Source organism: Ranitomeya variabilis, chromosome 5, assembly GCF_051348905.1.
Source record: "Ranitomeya variabilis isolate aRanVar5 chromosome 5, aRanVar5.hap1, whole genome shotgun sequence".
In the NCBI taxonomy this organism is placed as follows: domain Eukaryota; kingdom Metazoa; phylum Chordata; class Amphibia; order Anura; family Dendrobatidae; genus Ranitomeya; species Ranitomeya variabilis.
The window spans coordinates 259,519,651-259,537,491 of record NC_135236.1 but is presented as its reverse complement, the minus strand read 5'-3'; positions in this window follow the sequence as shown (position 1 = coordinate 259,537,491).

Here is a 17,841-nt window from a genome sequence, read left to right as displayed (position 1 = left end):
TGATCTTTTTGGGTGACGGGACCCTTTCACGGGCACCGATCTCCCCCCGACTAACAGACGAGCACTGGTGTTTTACCTCCAGTATCCTCTTCTGCAGCCAGGCCTTTCATTGCCGGACATCTGCCCTGCCCACCAGGTTTCACCCTCGGCTGTACAGAGGCACTATTCCCTGTGGCGTCCGTGCAGCCCCCACTGCATCACCACTGAAAAAGAGCGGATGATGGAAGGAGGCGGACAGTTCTTCTCCACCCCCCTTTCATGGGGATGGTGGATGGAGGCTCCCCTAACCCTGCACCGTCCCTTGCATCCCTGACATTTATGGGGTAAGTGCAGACGGCGTGCGCCCCTACCACTGTGTATGGCCAAAGGGGTCGGTTGTTTTTCTGTGGCGGTCACCTTTTCTGGGGGCTCCTTAGCAGCAGAACCATTTCAGAGCGCCGCGATTCTCTTCCCCGCGGTCCGCGGGTGCGCGCCGGCCGAGGCCAGAAATTTAGTCCCCGGCTTCGGCCCCTTACTAGGCCGCACTCCGGTAGGCTCCGCCCACTCCACGCATCACTTCTACGGCCCCGCCCATGCTTCTGGCGCTTCTCGCTCCCTGCGAGACTTTACTTCAGGGTCTTGGCAGCCATCTTCCTGCAGCACGCAGCGCCGGCCGGCCTTCCCACTCACTCCCACGGAGGATCTTCCTTTTCCACTCTATTGCGGGGCACAGGACAGGGTAAGGAGACGGCTTTATCTGCTTCCCTGCAGCGATATCCCTCAGCTTCCCTGTCTCCTCATAGCAGCTCTGTGCATTACATTGGGGTACAACATGTCCCAGTCAAGGGGTAAAAAGGTCAATAAGGTTCAAGGTTCATACCACCTTTTTCTCTGCTTGTACCACCTGCCAGGCTCCTCTTCCCAAGCCTCAGAGCTCCCCATTCTGCCCATCCTGTGATGCCCAATGTGCCCAGGAGCCCTCCGCCGCTACCGACCCCAGTGCTCCTAGCCCCCCTGAGTGGGCCACGTCCCTGTCCCAGTCCGTGGCCTCGCTAGCTAAGGCTATTGAATCCCTTCATGACCCCTCTGGGGAGCGGGGTGTTTGTTTACCTGGGTTAAGAGATCCCTCTATTTCAGGGGAATCCTCGGCCAGCAGGGGCCGCTCTCACCCACAGGAGGTTCGGACATCCACTAAACGGATCCGCATTACCTCTCCTGATCATTCACTGCGCCATTCAGCCTCCAATAGCTCCACTTCTCGCTCACCCTCTCCAGGGGCCAGAAGCGATCACGACTCTGAGTTTGAGTCTGAGGTGTCCATGGATCCGGATTCTCCGGAGTTCCGTTCAACTGTTGACTCCCTCATTGAGGCTGTCAATCATGCGCTAAAGGTTAATGAGGACCCTAATTCAGCTCCGGATCACGCAGTTTCCTTCACTAGAAACAAGCGATCCCATAAGGTGTTCGCCTCCCATCCGGATTTTCTAGAGATAGTTAAGAGGCACAGGGAGCGACCGGATAAACAGTTTACGGGCAAAAAGACTTTGGAATCTAAATATCCTTTTTCCTCAGAGCTGGTAAAGGATTGGACAGAGCCACCGCTGGTGGATCCTCCGGTGTCGCGTTTGGCTACCAAAACGCTGTTATCAGTACCTGACGGTGCATCAATTAAAAGTCCCACAGAGCGCCAGTTGGATTCCCTGGCGCGATCAGTGTATGAAGCCTCAGGTTCCTCCCTATCCCCTTCCTTCGCTGCGGCCTGGGTCGCCAAAGCTATGGTTTCCTGGGCAGATACTCTAGCACATTCCTTTCAGGACCACGCTCTTCCGGCTGAAGCGGCGGACCTCGCCAAACAAATTGCTATGGCAGCAGATTATTTGATGTATGCATCTTTAGACGCAGCAGACTGCGCGGCTACAGCGGCTTCAAACGCCGTCACCATCAGGAGAGCTATCTGGCTTAGAGAGTGGCGGGCGGATTCCTCCTCAAAAAAGTCTCTGATTTCTCTCCCCTTTCAGGGTGGACGCCTATTTGGAGAAAAATTGGACCAACTTATTTCCGATGCGACAGGGGGAAAAAGTAAGTTCCTCCCTCAACACAGACCAAAAGCTGCTTTTCAGCGCCAACAGTATTTTCGTTTTCGCTCCTTTTGAGGTGGCCCTTTCTGGTCCAATTCCACTGCATCGTCTAGATCAGAACGATCTACACGCACAGACAGGGACTCTCGGCCTTCTTACAAACCAAATCCTTCATGGAGAGGAAGACCTAGACAACCCAGAACCAGAGGTTCTAGACCTGCCAGATTCCCTTCACAATGACTCGGGGAGTATTCCAGTCGACACCACCAAGGTAGGCGGACGCCTGTTTCTTTTTCGTCACGTCTGGCTTTCCGTCATCCCCGACGAATAGGTCAGAGACCTGGTGTCGTCTGGTTACAAAATAGAATTTTCTGTCTCTCCTCCAGCTCGCTTCTTTCCCTCTCGTCTCCCAAGTTCAAGAGCTCAGTCACGCGCTCTCCATTGCCCCATCGATTCCCTCCGCTAAAACGGAGTCATCGTCCCGGTTCCGGAACACGAGAGATTCAAAGGTTTCTATTCAAATCTCTTTGTCGTACCGAAGAAGGACGGGTCCGTGCGCCCCATCTTGGACTTGAAACTCCTAAACAAGCACGTAAAGGTACGACACTTCCGGATGGAGTCTCTTCGGTCGGTCATTTCCTCATTGGAGCGAGACGAGTTCCTAGCATCAATAGACATCAGAGATGCTTACCTTCACATCCCAATCTTTCCGCCACACCAAAGATTCCTCCGCTTCGCCATCCAAGAGGACCTTTTTCAATTCACGGCCTTGCCCTTCGGTCTTGCCACAGCACCCAGGGTATTCACGAAGGTCATGGCGGCGGTCATGGCCATCCTGCACTCCCGAGGAGTGGTCGTGTTGCCATACTTAGACGATCTTCTGGTCAAACGTCCATCTTTCCATGCCTGCGAAGCAAGTGTCCGCATTACGTTGGATTCCCTTTCGCGCCTTGGCTGGTTAATCAACCTGGAAAAATCCTCCCCTGTTCCAGCTCGAAGGATCTCCTTCCTAGGCATGATCGTAGACACGTCCAAGGGACTGATCTTTCTTCCAAGGCCCAAGCGCTTCAACAGGGGGCCAGGACGTTGTCTCGCCCTCACCCGCAGTCCATTCGGTTTGCCATGAAGATCCTGGGGATGATGGTGGCCTCAATGGAGGCGATTCCCTTCACCCAACTGCATCTCCGTCCTTTACAACAGGTTCTTCTGGACAACTGGGACAGGAGTCCCTTTACCCTCGACCGCCCATGCCCTCTGTCCCCACGGACCAGGCAGGCGCTCGCGAGGTGGACTTTGGACTCAACTCTCCACCAGGGAAGGTCTTTTCTTCCGATCCACTGGCTGGTGGTGTCCACCAACGCCAGTCTCCTCGGCTGGGGGGCGGTGTTTCTCCACCACACTGCCCAGGGGCGTTGGTCGATGCGGGAGTTGAAACTTCCCACAAACATTCTGGAGATCCGTGCTATCAGGTTTGCCCTGAGACGTTTTCACCCTCTGCTAGCGGGTCGCCCAGTCCGAATACAGTCGGACAACGTTACAGCTGTGGCGTATATAAACCATCAAGGGGGCACTCGCAGCGATGCAGGAGGTCACTCACATCCTCCGTTGGGCCGAGGACAACCACTCCACCATTTCCGCGGTACACATTCCGGGTGTCGAGAACTGGGCGGCGGACTTTCTCAGCCGTCAGGGTCTCGCCTCGGGAGAGTGGGAGCTCCATCCAGAGGTTTTTCATCAAATCTGCCTTCGCTGGGGGACTCCGGACGTGGATCTGATGGCATCCAGGCTGAACGCCAAAGTCCCCAACTTCATAGCGCGTTCTCGGGATCCCCGGGCCGTTGGGGTGGATGCTCTGATATTCCCATGGCACCAGTTCCGATTCCCGTACGTGTTCCCTCCACTTCCTCTGTTACCGAAGGTGATCCGAAGAATCAAGATAGAGGGGATTCCGGTGATCCTGATCGCCCCGGATTGGCCGCGTCGCGCATGGTACGCGGAACTGATGCATCTCGTATCAGACGTTCCCTGGCGGTTACCAGACTGCCCAGATCTACTACGTCAAGGACCGATTTACCATTAGAGCTCAGGGGCCCTACGTTTAACGGCGTGGCTGTTGAAACCTGGATCCTGACTCAAGCCGGTTTCTCCCAGCAGGTCATTTCCACCATGATCAGAGCTCGCAAGATGTCTTCCGCTCGCATCTACCACCGCACCTGGAAAGCCTTTTTTTCTTGGTGCAGACTCCGCGGTCGTCCCCCTCTCAATTTCTCCATTCCCTTCATTCTGGAATTTCTCCAGTCCGGCTTGGATTCCGGCCTAGCCCTCAGTTCCCTCAAGGGCCAGATTTCAGCGCTATCAGTATTGTTCCAGCGTAAGATCGCTACTAACTCGCAAGTCAGGACCTTTATTCAAGGGGTCTCCCACGTGGTTCCCCCCTACAGAATGCCACTAGAGACCTGGGATCTCAACTTGGTCCTGAGCGTCCTTCAGGAACCTCCGTTTGAACCTCTGCTAGACGTCCCACTATCTATTCTCTCTTGGAAGGTGGCCTTCCTTGTGGCTATAACGTCTATCAGGCACGTCTCGGAGTTGGCCGCTCTTTCCTGCCGGGCACCCTTCCTTGCCTTCCACCAGGACAAAGTAGTCTTACGCCCATCTCCCGCTTTTCTTCCTAAGGTGGTGTCATCTTTTTACCTCAACGAAGATATTATTCTTCCCTCCTTCTGTCCACAGCCAAAACATAGGGTCGAGAAGGCCCTTCACACTTTGGACGTGGTACGGGCTCTCAGGAGGTACGTCTCTAGGACTGCCTCTTTCCGTAAATCGGATTCCCTCTTTATCCTCCATGAGGGTCACAGGAAGGGTTCAGCAGCATCCAAGGCTACGATAGCCAGATGGATCCGATCGGCTATCCAAGAAGCTTATCGGGCCAGGGGCAGGCCCATCCCAGCGGGGATCAGGGCTCACTCTACTCGGTCGGTTGGGGCCTCCTGGGCCATTCGGCACCAGGCGTCGGCAGAGCAGGTTTGCAAGGCCGCAACATGGTCTAGCCTGCATACCTTTGCAAAGCACTACAACGTCCACACTCATTCTTCCGCGGATGCGGCCCTTGGCAGACGTATTCTGCAGGCGGCCGTTGTGCATTTATAAGTCGGATGGTACACAGTTATTTGTTTGTATTGTTACCCACCCAGGGACTGCTTTGGGACGTCCCATGGTCCTGTGTCCCCCAATGTGGCGAAGGAGAAATAGGGATTTTTGTGTACTCACCGTAAAATCCTTTTCTCCGAGACACTCATTGGGGGACACAGCACCCACCTTGTTAGCCTTACGGCTCGTTACCTTTTTAGTTCTTGACCTTTTATTGACATGTTATACTCTAATGTTATTAATCTCCTACTGCTTTTACACTGAACTGGGTCTCTGGAAGCCAGCATGAGGGTGTATACTACAGGGGAGGAGCTAACCCTTTTTGTCTCAACTTAGTGTCAGCCTCCTAGTGACAGCAGCATAACACATGGTCCTGTGTCCCCCAATGAGTGGCTCGGAGAAAAGGATTTTACGGTGAGTACACAAAAATCCCTATTTACTGTGCAAATCTACTGGGTTTAACAGTTCTGGTAAAGTGGATGTGATTTCATGAAATTTCAGGCCCATTGTGTGTTTTAAAGACACTGTTAACCTTTTTTATTTTGGTGTGGGTTTTTTTCTATTGTAAGCTTCAATGGAGAGCCTGGAAAATGTATTAGAAAGACCCATTTGCATATTTCAATGCAGAATCTCATGCTGGGTTTCTGCACTCTTCAATGCAAAATACCAGCTTTTCCACACTAAAAACCTCCTCAAACCTGCATGAAAAACATGTTGAAAATTGCAGTCACTATTCCTATTGTGTATTTTGGTGCAAGCGCATGCAGAAAACAACAACAAAAAAACCTACTGCATTTTCATACGTGAGAACATAACCTAAGGGTGTTTCATTTGGAGATACGGTTTTATTTTTATTAATTTTAATTGATTATTTTAGACTAAATTTCTTAAGGGTGCTTTCACACAGTGCAGCACTAGGACTGAACCACTGCAGCAGTTGCAGAAATACCATAAATTATACATTTTTTACCTTAATTAGGAATAACTTAATTGCTCCATTTAAACATTGCTATATCAGATGCATTCTTGGGCCTGAAATCTGTTATCATTGTGTGTGAGTGTGCCCCACTGACAATTTATTCAATTATTTTTGGTAAGAAAACGAGGAACTGAACAGTGCCTACTTTTGATCAAAATTGTGATTCTTTGGTAGCGCAAGGGCTCGTCAATAAAGGTGACAAGTCTTCTTTTAACAGCCAAAGTTAAATGTGCTGATCTTCCCTGCACCAGTGAGTGCCACTTCTAAAAGGAAATCTGTCAGCAGGGTTTTTGCGAACACATCTGAAAGCAGCATGATGTAAGGCAGAGACACTGATCACTTACTACACTGCTCGCTGCAGTTTTAATAAAATCACTGTTTTATCTGCTGCAGGTCTAACCGTTCTCTGAATGCTGAGATCTGTATAACCCAGCCCACACCACTTACTGACAACTTCCTATGTACACTGCATAGGCAGAAAGCGGCCAATCAGTGCTGGGGGTGGGTTTATACAGGGCTTATGAATATGGAGGATTACACAGCAGGTTTACTATTCCTCTACGTAAAATATGCTAGTAAAAACAGCGATTTTGTCAAGCCTACAGCAAGCATCCCAATAAGTGATATGTTGCTGGATTCAGGATGTCTTGTCTCTACATTATGTAAATGCTTTCCGGAAAGTAAATTAGTTTGCACTGAATATTCAGCATGCAATATATTTTTTTAAATATAATTTCTATAAAAAAACGTAAGTACAGCAGTCAGCCACACATAATGGGTTATTGGTTATATTGTGTATGTTAATCCTAATTGGTGGTGAATAACATAATTATAGGGAACCTGTCACCCCCAAAATCGAAGATGAGCTAAGCCCACCAGTATCAGAGGCTTATCTACAGCATTCTAGAATGCTGTAGATAATCCCCCGATGTATCCTGAAAGATGAGAAAAAGAGGTTAGATTATACTCACCCAGGGGAGGTCTGGTCCGATTGGCGTCGCGGTCCGGGCCTCCCATCTTCTTACAATGACATCCTCTTGTAGTCACGCTGCGGCTCTGGCGCAGGCGTACTTTGTCTGCCTTGTTGAGGGCAGAGCAAAGTACTGCAGTGCGCAGGCGCCGGGAAAGGTCAGAGAGGCCCGGCGCCTGCGCACTCCAGTACTTTGTTCTGCCCTCAACAGGGCAGAGAAAGTATACCTGCGCCGGAGCCGCGGCAGGAAGACAAGAAGAGGATGTCATCGTATGAAGATAGGAGGCCCCGGACCACGACGCCAATCGTATCGGACCGCCCACCCAGGTGAGTATAATCTAACCTCTTTCTCATCTTTAAGGATACATCTGGGGCTTATCTACAGCATTCCAGAATGCTGTAGAAAATCCCCTGATGCCAGTGGGCTTAGCTCATCCTCGATTTTGGGGGAGACAGGTTCCTTTTAAAGGATGGGGGTATACAGCATCTTTTGTAAAATGGTGAGTTTACAAATTACATTTTTTAACCTATCTTTGATGGAATAACATGCCTTATTGATCCCTCTATATCATATATCTATAACAGAAAATGTTTTCTAAGCCTTTATTCAGTCTATGCAAAATGGATCAATTACAGGGGTTGGACAAAATAATGGAAACACCTAACGTTTTGGCATCATAATCTTCGAACGTGTGATAAACATGCAGACCGTGACATATGGTAATGTTTTGTAGTTGATTTTTTGTGTTATGTGATATATGTATGTAAATTAACTGTTTGTTTTGCATAATTGTAAGAACATTGATGAGAACCTGATATCAATGGCAGACCTCTCGGATTTTCAAAGAGGCCAAATTGTTGGTGCTCGTATGGCAGGCGCTAGTGTAACAGAAAGTGCCCGAATGCTTGGCGTGTCAAGAGGTACTGACTCCAAAGTAATGACTGCATTTTTAAGAGAAGGAAAAACGTCCGCAGCAAAGCACAGGTCCGGCCGAAAGTCAAAGTTGACTGAGAGAGACTGTCGGACTCTAAAGCGAATTGTGAGAGAGGATCGCGAGACCACAGCTCTGAAAATCACTGCTGAGCTCAATGAACACCTACAGAACCCAGTTTCCATGAAAGCTGTTCATCGGGAGCTGCACAAATCTGGATTCCACGGAAGAGCTGCAATTAGAAAACCGCTCCTCTCAATGACAAATGTTTCCAAGCGTTTAGAGTGGTGTAGAATCCTCCAGAATTGGTCCCTCGAGCAGTGGAAACGTGATATTCTCAGCCGAATCATCGTTTACCCTGTTTCCGACCTCCGGCCTAGTGTACGTTTGGAGACAGCCGAAAGAAGCATTCCATACAGACTGCCTTCTCCCAACCGTAAAACATGGTGGAGGTTCTGTGATGATCTGGGGTGCTATATCGTGGAGATCCGCCGGGCCAATGATATCCCTTCATGGAAGAATTAACAGCCGAGATTATTTAGGCATTTTGGGCGACCAAGTGCATCCAATGGTTCAAGCACTGTTCCCGGAGGGGAACGCCATCTTTCAGGATGATAATGCACCAATTCATACAGCTAGAATCGTTAAAGCATGGCACGAGGAACATTCTAATGAAGTTGAGCATCTCATCTGGCCCCCACAATCCCCAGACCTCAACATTATTGAGCATGTATGGACGATTTTACAGATTCAAGTTAGACGTCGATTTCCGCCGTCATCGTCGCTCAAAGAACTGGAGGGTGTTTTAATTGCAGAATGGGCTAAAATTCCTTTGGAAATAATTCACACCTTGTATGAATCCATACCTCGGAGAATTGAGGCTGTAATCGCCGAAAAAGGTGGACCTACGCCAGATTAAACTAACTTTTGTTGATGTTTCCATTATTTTGTCCAACCCCTGTAAATTAGCCATCTGTTTTTCTTTCCTTTCATAACGGATCTGTTGTTTACTTACTGGATCCGTTACAAATGAAAGAAAAACAGATGTCTAATTAACGTATCTGTTTTGCATAGACTTCAATTTTAAATGTATGCAGCAGAGATCAGCTATTTAAAGGGAATCTGTCACCTAATTTTTTGCATATAAGCTGCTTATCTACAGAATGCTGTAGATAAGCCGCTAATGGCGGTGGCCACAGCTTATATGCAAAAAATGAGGTGACAGATACCCTTTAAAAGCGGACTCAAAAGTGTGCACAATTTTTTTTTGCCAACGGTTTTCTGCTGGATCCATGCTAACTGATCTCTACTGGACATGTGAATATAGCCTTACTCATGGATTGTCCAACATTTACAATGAAGTGTTTAAGTTTTATTGGTAAGAGGTTAAACAGCTGCTGATACAAAAATTGCTAATTTGGCACTTAGGTCTCCAATTGAGTTGGGGAAACATCATATTATTAATACACTCCTCAACATTGAAATTACCACACCAAGAAGGGAATCATGATATTTTGAAAATTTAAATAATCAATAGACATGTTGATATGCAAATGATGAAAAACTGGAAACAACATTTTCAAAACATCTTGATTTATTCAGTATCAAGTATGTGTACCATGCTCTTGCAATCCTCAGCATGTTATCAATGGCCTTGTGATGAATGTTTTGCCACCCTGGATGTAGTTGGGCATGGAAATCATCAAGATCCACTGCTGGCAGCTCCCATTAGAATTGCTGACCAATGATATTCTAGATGACTGGATATGTAGAAGTCAATGGCAGCACATTTTAGTCAGACAGGCTGCTTGCAGTAGCATGAGCAACAAGCAGCTTGCGTTGTCTTGTTGAAAAACGGCTCCTTGGATACTTTTGGAGAAATAGCTGTACCATTGATTCCAAAACCAAATCAATATAATACAAGTTATTAGTGTACCTGGGAGGAAGACTAATTGAGTCTGGCTGCTAAACATTATTCCACATTTTAATCCTGGGGAGTAGGACCAGTGTGACGGCTGCTTTATAACATTGCCCATGTGGTCTCAATAGATTTGAGAGGTGGCACATAGTGATCCATTCTGTGCTGCAAGCGAAATTGGAGGTAATATACCAAGTCTAAGGCATCAAATGGTGTCTACACAAACCATCGTGGCATTTGCACAACAGTGGGCTACATGCCAGACGTCCAGCTACAGGTGTCCATTGACCTCCAGACACCGCTCTTGAAGGCTATCGCGGTGCAGAGGAAGAAGACAGGTCTGTCATCTTCAACGATGAGCCCGCTTTTGTCTTGGATTCAGTAGTAGCCGGAGATTGGTCTGAAGACCAATGGCAAAGCCATTAAACATGACACCAGTCCTAATTCTGGGATTACATTGTGGTGTGGGCTTGCATAATGTTGCGTAGCCAATCCCTTTAGCCTTCATTCCAGGTATGCTAACATTTCCGCAATGTTTTGCCATTTCTCCAAAGTGTCTCAGAAACCGGTTTTTAACATAACACCACAGCGCATGCTGCTTGTGCTACTATGAGCAGCCAACATGGCTTAGACATGCTACCATGGCCTGCAGCGTCTCTGAACCTGTCTCCCTCCAAGTACATCCACCATAACTGTAGTTGGCAATTGCAAAGGGAGCTGCCAGCAGCGAGCGTATTTGCATGCTGAAGTGCAATAATGGCAGGACATTACTCAGGCAACCATTAATGACCTCAATTATAGCAGCCAAGGTGTGTAAGTGTGTGATTTTCTGCTCGTGTCGCTCATGTGTTAAACTAAATTGATCTAATTGATTTAAAAATATTTCAATTTTTTCATCTTTAACATATCAATCGATCCTGTGATTTTATATAGTTCCACAACGTTTCTTCTTGGTGTTGCAATTTGTGTAAAGGCCCCGTCTCACATAGCGAGATCGCTGCTGAGTCACAAGTTTTGTGACGCAACAGCGACCTCAGTAGCGATCTCGCTATGTGTGACACGTACCAGCGATCAGGCCCCTGCTGTGAGATCGCTGGTCGTGTCGGAATGGCCTGGACCTTTTTTTGGTCGTTGAGGTCCCGCTGACATCGCTGAATCGGTGTGTGTGACACCGATCCAGCGATGTCTTCACTGGTAACCAGGGTAAACATCGGGTTACTAAGCGCAGGGCCGCGCTTAGTAACCCGATGTTTATCCTGGTTACCAGCGTAAATGTAAAAAAAACAAAACAGTACATACTCACCATCTGATGTCCGTCAGGTCCCTTGGCGTCTGCTTCCTGCTCTGACTGCCGCCGTAAAGTGAGAGCACAGCAGTGACGTCACCGCTGCGCTCTGCTCTCACTGTACGGCGGCTCAGTCAGAGCAGGAAGCAGACGCCAAGGGACCTGACGGGCAACAGATGGTGAGTATGTAGTGTTTGTTTTTTTTGGTAACCAGGGTAAACATCGGGTTACTAAGCGCGGCCCTGCGCTTAGTAACCCGATGTTTACCCTGGTTACCCGGGTGCTGCAGGGGGACTTCGGCATCGTTGAAGACAGTTTCAACGATGCCGAAGTCGTTCCCCTGATCGTTGGTCGCTGGAGAGAGCTGTCTGTGTGACAGCGACCACACAGCGACAAAACAGCGACGCTGCAGCGATCAGCATCGTTGTCTCAATCGCTGCAGCGTCGCTGTGTGAGACGGGGCCTTTAAGGAGTGTATACACAGTTGGAATCAAAAAATGTCAACACCCCATTCCACCCCCCATGTTTCAAATTAGATGTACTGGCAAAATTGACACTCTTAACTATTTGCAATAACCCAATGAAATGAGCAATTAAACAAAGCAATTTTTTTTCAAGAATTCTACACAAAATGCCACTTTTAAAGAATAATAAAGTCTCAGAATTATTCAGCCTCTTCATGATGAGCATATTTTAATACAACAGTGAACTTTTCATAACCAGAAACCAGCTTTTACCTGCGTTCCTTAGGAATCTTAAAATGGTTGTCTGGTCAAAACCATTAAGTTTGCAGTCACACAGAGTGACTACAGACTTATGAATCCACCCCCAGCTCACTCACTACATGCTGCGGGATTCACCGGTTTCAGACCTGGGACCGGAGGGTATGTATAAGTTAAACTGGACGGCCACGTCACTAGACTCAATACAAGTGTTTGTAACTCGTAAGTACACTCTGGTCCCAGGTCTCAAACCAGTGAATCCTTGCAGCGCACAGTGCATGCACTGGGAGGATTCATAAGTCTGCAATCACACAGGGTGATTGCAAACGTATTGGTTTTGACCAGACAACCCCTTTAGTGATGAGCAAGCGTGCTCTGCACTGCTCAATACTTGATAAAGCATCGGGGTGCTTGAGTCTCCGACCCACATGTTTCGTGGCTGTTAAACAGTTAATAAACAAGTGGGAATTGCGTGCCATACACAGTAATGTTGCCGTGTTGGCAACTTGCATTACTGTTGGGTCTTACCTATTTTTGATAACCTGCCAAAGGTAAAGCAAACAGCTGGGGGCTGATATTATCAGACTTGTGAGGTCCATGAATATTGGCCCCTTCCCAGCCTAAAAATACCAGCCCGCAGCTGCTCCAGAATTGGCGCACCTAATAGATGTGCCGACTCTGGCACTTTGCCTGGCTCTTCCTGATTGCCCTGGTGTGTTCGCAGTCGGGGTAATATTTTTGGGGATTTTTGTCAGCTGTGTAGTGTCAGCTGTCATCAAGTCCAGGGGTTAGTAAAAAAAAAAAAAAAAAACATTTTATTTACAAAAAAACCCTCTCTAACTCAGTTTCACCAATTTACTAATAAATAAAAAAGCCATGCTGGTCCGAAGTAGTCCAAGGTGTCTGACTTGGTCTACAAATGGGACTCTGATAGACATAAAAAAAAAGAGAATTAAAGATGAGACAGTCCCTCATTCATCAATTTATTAACACCGCAGCTCTGATGTAATTCATGGTATTCCCACGACATCCACAGATCCTGTAGTACAACCTATCGAGCCTCGTTCTGAGAATGAAGCTTCATAGGTCGCTCCCGCTCAGGCTTCACTTCTCGACACCTGGCGAGAGAGGTGATAACGTCAGTAATGTTACTGACATTACTTTCGCTTAGTCACAAAGAGTTCAGCCTGATCGGGAATGATCTTTGAAGCTTCATTCTCAAAACGAGGCTCCATAGACTGATTAGACACCGGCAGAGCTTCATAGGAGACTGAGATTTTAAATATACACTGTGTTATTGATGTATAAAGTACAACAGATTGGATAATTGCAGGTTCAAGTCCCCTAAAAGGAATAAAGTAAAAAACAAATCATTCAAATATATACAAGTAAATACTCCTTTCCCCCATTAAAAATAAAGAAACTTAAAAATAAAAAAATAATTGGTGTTTGTGTTAATGAGTCAGTTCTTTCACCCCATAGGTGCTGTTACAGCTCAGTTGATAAATTAAAAATTTTACATTCTGAATTTTTTGTCTCCACTGCGATAAAATCGTTGCCAGTTTGGTATCGCTGTAATCATACGGTGCTGATTCAGAGCAATTTTTCCAACAGAATTAACACCGCTAACCACAAAACACCAAAAAAAAAGTGTGGAATTGTATTTTTCTTTTTTCAATTTCTCTACACTAAAAATAATTTTCCAGTATATTGAATATTAAAAAGAATGGTGTAATTAAAAACTACAACTTACCCTGAATAAAACAAGCCCTCTAATGGCCATGTCGACAGAAAAATAAAAAGGGCATAAAAAAAACAAAGCACAAAAATGAAAAATCACCCAGTCTGTAAGGGATTAAACCACTTGTTATATTTGCTGTGTTGAGTGGTTTAAATTGTTCTTTTTATTGCAGAAAGTTTGAAAACTTTGCCAATGAACCGAATTGGAAATGATAGGGGTGGGGAGGGGGAAGAAGTTTGAACATTATGATTGACACTTGACTGCATTCTGAAAACAAAGACTATTTGCATTAATAGCCGTATGCAAACCTTAGTAAATACAGATGCTTCTCACAAAATTAGAATATCATCAAAAACCTAATTTATATCCGTTCTTCAATACAAAAAGTGAAACTCCTATATTGTACAGAGTCATTAAAAATAGAGTGATCTATGTCGTTTATTTCTGTTAATGTTGGTGATTATGGCTTACAGCCAATGAAAACCCAAAAGTCATTATCTCAGTATATTAGAATACTTTAGAACACCAACTTGAAAAGTGATTTTAAAATCTGAAATGTTGGCGTAATGCAATGTATGTTCAGTAAATGCACTCAATACTTGGGGCTCCTTTTGCATCAAATACTGCATCAATGCGGCGTGGCATGGAGGCGATGAGCCTGTGACACTGCTGAGGTGTTATGGAAGCCCAGGTTGCTTTGATAGCAGCCTTCAGCTGGTCTGCATTGTTGGGTCTGGTGTGTCTAATCTTCCTCTTGACAATACCCCAGAGATTCTCTATGGGGTTAAGGTCAGGTGAGTTTGCTGGCCAATCAAGCACAGTGATAATGCTGTTTGTTAACCAGGTATTGGTACTTTTGGCAATATGGTCAGGTGCCGAGTCATGCTGGAAAATGAAATTTCCATCTCCAAAAACCTTGTTGGCAGAGGGAAGTATGAAGTGCTCTAAAATTTCCTGGTAGACGGCTGTGCTAACTTTGGTCTTGATAAAACATAGTGGACCTACACGAGCAGATTGTATAGCTCCCCAAACCATCACTAATTGAGGAAACTTCACACTAAACCTCAAGCAGCTTGGATTGTGTGCCTCTCCACTTTACCTCCAGACTCTGGGACCTTGATTTCCAACTGAAATGCAAAATTTACTTTCATCTGAAAACAATACATTGGACCACTGAGCAATAGTCCAGTTCTTTTTCTCCTTGGCCCAGGTAAAATGCTTCTGGCCATCTGTTTGTCATGGGTGGCTTGACACAATTAATGCGACACTTGTAGCCCATGTCCTGGATACATCTGTGTGTGGTGGCTCTTGAAGCAATGACTCCAGCAGCAGTCCACTCCTTGTGAATCTCCCCCAAATATTTGAATGGTCTTTTCTTAACAATCATTTCAAGGCTGCGGTTATCCCGGTTTGCTTGTGCACCTTTTTCTACCACACTTTTTCCTTCCATTCAGCTTTCCATTAATATGCTTGGATACAGCACTCTGTGAACAGACAGCTTTTGCAATGACTTTTTGTGGCTTACCCTCCTTGTGGAGTGTGTCAATTAATGCTTTCTGGACTCCTGTGAATTCAGCAGTCTTTCCCATGATTGTGGAGCCTACTGAAACAGACTAAGGGACCTTTTTAAACATTTAGGAAGCATTTGCAGGTGTTTTTTGTTAATCTAATTTACTCAGATAATGACTTTTGGGTTTTCATTGGCTGTAAGCCATAATCATCAATATAAACAAAAATAAACACTTAAAATAGATCACTCTGTGATGACTCTGAGTTTCACTTTTTGTATTGAAGAACTCAAATTTAACTTTTTGATCTGATTTTGTGAGAAATACCTGTATATCTATTTCCAGAGGAAATGTTACTTTCTTGAATGTGTCTATGATGTATCTGTCATTGCTTGAGCACAGGCCTACACAACATATGACCTTCAGCACCCAGGAGACACCGGCTCCCTTCTCCCTGTATCCAAATGCATTTGCGTCTATAAGACGTGAGTACATTAAATCCATTGAATGCTAGGACTGAGGCAGAAGAGCTCTAATCAGCTCGGTGTACAGCAGCGTAATGAAGTCAGTGCTCCATGGAAGAGCTGAAGATTAAAGATGAAATTATTTTAAATGTGAGGGATGGTGTTCCTATAGGGCACATTATGGGGCAATGAGAGGGAGATTGTGAAGGAGGGCATAGTATAGCGAGGGGCAGTGGGCTGGGGGACTTTATGCAGAGAGGCAGTGTGGGGGAGATAAGGAAAGGGGCAGTTTGAGTGGATTTCTTGTAAAGAGGAGCAGTGTGCGTGGGGGGGGACATTATGGAGACGGGCACTGTGCATGGTGAATATTATGAAGAGGGGCAATGTGGGTGGGGGATATCATGGAGAGGGGCAGTGTGGGGGAGATAAGGAAATTGGAAGTTTGGGTGGATACTTGGAAATTGGAAGTTGGGTGGATACTTGGAGAGAAGGGCAGTGTGTGGAGGGATATTATGAAGGTCAGTTTTGTGGAGATATATTGGAGAGGGGCAATGTGGGGGAGACTATTTTGGAGGGGGAGCTGTCTAGTAGGGATTTTTTGAGCAGGAAGCACACTGAAGGGCAATTATTCAAGGGCGCACCATTGGAGATAATTATGGGGAATTATAATGATACATTTATCTTTAAGGACACCTTGTTGGGAACTGCAGCTGAAGACCAGAGAAGAGGAAAATGTTTTTGCCTGTCAGCACTGTAGTTCCTATATTCCAAAAGTTTTTTCCACTCATGGTTAGTGGTTGGGTGAAGCCAATTATTGTCAAACCCCTGTGTTTTCTCTTTTTAAATCATGACAACCCAAAACATCCAAATGACCCCGATCAAAAGTTCACATAGCCTGATGATATTGGCCTGATAACTGACACAGAAGTTTACACAAATGGGTTTGAATGGCTACTAAAGGTAACATCCTCACCTGTGACCAATTTGCTTGTAATCAGTGTGTGCGCGTAAAAGCTGAGTGAGTTTCTGGGATCCAGACAGACTCTTGCATCTTTCATCCAGCCACTGACATTTCTGGATTGTGAGTCATGGGGAAAGCAAAAGAATTGTCAACGGATCTATGGGAAAAGGTAGTTGAACTGTATAAAACAGGAAAGGGATACAAAAAGATATCCAATTAATTGATAATGCCTGTCAGCAGTGTTCAAACTGTGACTAACAAATGGAAAATCAGGGGCTCTAAAAACAAAACCACGGTCATGTAGACCAACAAAAAATGTCATCCACAACTGCCAGGAAAATTGTTCGAGATGCAAAGAAAAACCCACAAATAACATCAGCTGAAATACAGGACTCTGAAAACTAGCGGTGTGGCTCTTTCAAGATGCAAAATAATGATTGGTGTCTTAAACCGTTACTATCAAAAATTCCCTCTTTCGTAAAGGACATGGGTGATTTTTCAAAGGCTGTTGCGTTGGTGGAGTGGCAGCTGAGTTTTGCCCTGGCTTCAATTGACGTGGTGAATTTATACACTAGGATACCGCATGCATATGGCATTGATGCCATTAAAAAGATCTTAGAGCATTCCGATAAGACACCTGATTTTATTTCGTTCATTTTTGAAGGTTTGAATTTTATTTTGATACACAATGCATTTAAGTTTTTGAGCCATTGGTATGTTCAAGTAACGGGAACCACCATGGGTACGCCGGTCGCATGAGTTTACGCAAATCTTTTTCTTGCGGTATTTGAGGAAGAATTTATAACCAGTATGAAAAATGCATTCCTAAAACATATAAAATGTTATTTACGTTTTGTTGATGACATGTTTATAGTGTGGGATGGTGGACAGGCGGATTTTGAAAATTTTGTAGATTATCTGAATAGGAACAACGATGTCAATATGCAGTTTACATCATGCTTTGGTATTGATAGATTAAATTTTCTTGATGTGGAAATCAGTATCATTGAAGGGAATATATATACAAAGGTGCATAGGAAATCGACTGCTTCAAATTCCATGCTACGTTATGACTGCTCATCCAGAGCACACTAAAAGAAGCTTACCTTTCAGCCAAATGTTTTGGTTGAGAAAGATTAACAATGAGGAATGCT